This window comes from Lynx canadensis, chromosome B3 (genome assembly GCF_007474595.2).
Source record: "Lynx canadensis isolate LIC74 chromosome B3, mLynCan4.pri.v2, whole genome shotgun sequence".
Classification (NCBI taxonomy): domain Eukaryota; kingdom Metazoa; phylum Chordata; class Mammalia; order Carnivora; family Felidae; genus Lynx; species Lynx canadensis.
This window is the reverse complement of record NC_044308.2, coordinates 89,542,742-89,546,113: the sequence shown is the minus strand read 5'-3', so window position 1 is coordinate 89,546,113 and position 3,372 is coordinate 89,542,742.

The following is a 3,372-nucleotide window of genomic DNA, read 5'->3' as shown; positions in this document are numbered from 1 at the left end:
ACAGATCATGAGTGGTGGAGGGGCAGAGAGAGAAGGAGACACAGAATCTGAAGCAGGCTCCAGGCTCTGAGCTGTCAGCACAGAGCCCGATGAGGGGCTCGAACTTACAGACCATGAGATCGTGACCTGAACCGAAGTTGGACGCTTAACCGACTGAGCCACCCAGGCGCCCCAATTATTTAAAAAATGCAGTCAGACTCCTCAGGACAATAAAACCAACTTTAAATATCTCCAAGCCTCCTCATAAAGGTGTATTTCTGATCTGCAGTCTCCTCCCATGATACTGAAATACCTATCTTACCATTTCTATGAAGATTCAAAAGGTACATCAATATAATTTACTACCCTTCAGGTAAAGGTGCTGTTAGTGAACTGGGTGGGATTTTTATAATTAACCATAACAACAAACTCCGCGTTAGCATACTTAAGTTGGAAAAGACAAGAGAGTGCATGATCTGTGCTATGTGGTTTGGATTTTGGATGGTTTGTTAGTTTTTTCCTTTAGTCCTTCTGTCTTTGTTTCCTCATTTCTTATTTGGATGTACCGAAAATGTTCCTGTATTTATTTCCAACAGCATTTTTGAGATGTAATATATGCACCACAAAATTCACCTATTTTACATTGAGTGAACAACTCAATGATTTTTGTTAAATATACCTCTGTAAACATCACCACAAACCACTTTAGTACATTTGTGTTACTGCATAGATAACTTTTGCTTGTTAGCAGTCAATTCCTCCTTCTACCCCAGCCGCAGGTATCCATTATAATACTTGGTTTCTGTCTTTACAGATTGGTCTGCTCTGGATATTTCAGATAAAATGACTCAAATATATGTAGTTTTTTGTATTTTGTTTCTTTTACATAGCATGATGCTTTTGAATTCATTCATGCTGTAGCATGCATTAGTACCTCATTCCTTTTATATTGCTTAAGAGCGTTCTACTGTATGGGTATGTTGACCAGCTAGTCAACTTTTACACTGGTGTCACTTTGGGGATGTTATATATAACGCTGCTATGAACATTCACATTCATCTTTTGCAGGCATATTTTTCTATTTTTCTTGGATCGATACCCAGAAGTGGAATTATTAGGTTACAAGGTAATTTTTGTGTAACTTTTTAAAACACTGTGAAACTGTTTTCCAAATTGGTTGTACCATTTTACATTCCAATTATAAATGCAGAAGACAGAAGGACAGATTCCATATGTTTTCACTCCTATGTGGGTCCTGAGAAACTTAACAGAAGACCATGGGGGAGGGGAAGAAAAAAAATGGTTAGACAGGGAGGGAGCCAAAACATAAGAGACTCCTAAAAACTGAGAACAAACTGAGGGTTTATGGGGGGTGGGGGGACGGGTGGGTGGGTGATGGGTATTGAGGAGGGCACATTTTGGGATGAGCACTGGGTGTTGTATGGAAACCAATTTGACAATAAATTTCATAATAAAAAAATAAAAAATAAAAAAATAAATGCAGAAGACTTACAGTTTCCCTGTGTCATCCTCAACTCTTGTTATTGTCTTTTTGTGTCTGGCTATTCTCGTGGTTATGTAGAGATATGTCGTTATGATTTTAATTTGCATTTCTATATTCCACATATATGATGTTGAGTTTCTTTTCTCTTTGATCTATTTAATTGAATATTTGAAATGTCATCTGGATCATCTCTCTGGCTGCTATTTGTTTACTCTCTCTCTCCTCTCTCTCTCTCTCTCTCTCTCTCTGTCACACACACCACTTTGCTTGATTTCTAGTCCATTATTGATAAGTCATTACTCTGTGGGTGTTTTGCTTCTGTAGTTCTATTACCTTCCTTTAGCATCAGACCCTATTTTCCCACATTTTTATATTGCAAATTCTTCAGATACATTAGTCTCCTATGGGGATATTTTGAAGTACCAACTACAAAGTTTTAGGATTTATTACTCTTGGAAGTCAGATTGTTTTAACAAGCATTTCATTTTCTATTAAGATGTTGCTATGCTTTTTAACTACATTTTTCTTAATATGTAACATACATATTTATTTAGCACACAGGTGTTGTTGATTTAATAGCTGTTCTCAAGAGGAAAAATAATCCTCAGGGAATTTTACTTTTGATTAGAGGGACTTTAACAAGAAATTGTCTCCTACTAAGATTCTCATTGCTTAAAATCAAGTTAAAAGACTCTGAAAATTTACTCTGGGAAGCCATTTTACAAGTTTTGGAATTATCTTAATCTTTTTTTATAGTGAAAGCCCTGGTACTGAATGCATCTATAATTCTTAAATGGAAACTCCATGAACTGTTTCTTAACATACTGTATTGATCACCTGGGAACTCTGAAAAGGGACCATGATCAATGGAGAGAAGAGTAATGGGTCTGGCAGCTAATTGTGTGTGCCTATGCCTGGGGGAGACTTTTCTCTACTGGTAGGTGATGATAGCCTGCTCATTATTTTTCCAAATTACAAATGAACTCCCTACTTTTTTCTCATTGTCTATGAAACACCAAACAAAATGTCAATTGGAGCCAATATCATAAAGTAATGAAATCCCTAGAGCAAGAGAACCCTAGTAAAGGAAGAAAACACCTAATTAAAATGAAAGAATGAAACAAAATGTTTTCATTAGCCTCAGTAAGAAAGAATATGTGTAAATCCCCAATGCAGGTCTTAGATGTAAAATGTTTTTATGCCTAATATAAACAAAGGAGTCCATTTCTGAGGACTCCCAAATGTACCAACGTGTAGTTAAATCAGAACATTTTTCAATGGCATTCCATTAACTTGCTTTGTTGGAAAAAAGATTCTCACCAAAGCCCCCTCTGCCAAATAAATATTGTAATGTTTTCTCTAAAATAAAGAAAACCTGGTGGGATTATATTTAAACTCTCAAATTGAGACAGAATCTCTGTATGAAGCTCCATTACACAATATAAAATTAAATACATACTTCCTTTGACACTCACAATAAAAAAATAGATAAAGGAAGTAGCATTCATTTTGATGACATTTTGAGTCTAGAAACGAATTCCTATGGAACTTAACTTGCTCATGGTCACACTCTAGTATATCATGCTGAGATTCTTTTCAAGAGTTTTTAAATCCAAATACCAGTCTCCTTCCATCCTGTTTGTTCTCCCCTTTTTACCAGAGAAAACATCCCTCTTGGATTCAAGTATGGAAGGAGAGGGGCAGAGCCATCATCATAATTAGATAACTCTACAGCCTAATAAGCGATTTCATGAATCCAAAAACACATCTCACTCTTCAGGGACATTAAAGAGAGAAAGCCAAACCTATGTCATGAGAAGAGATTGCATATTTATTAATAGAATTGTCACCTTTCACCAGCACAGCATCATAGGGGATCCTGAATTAAA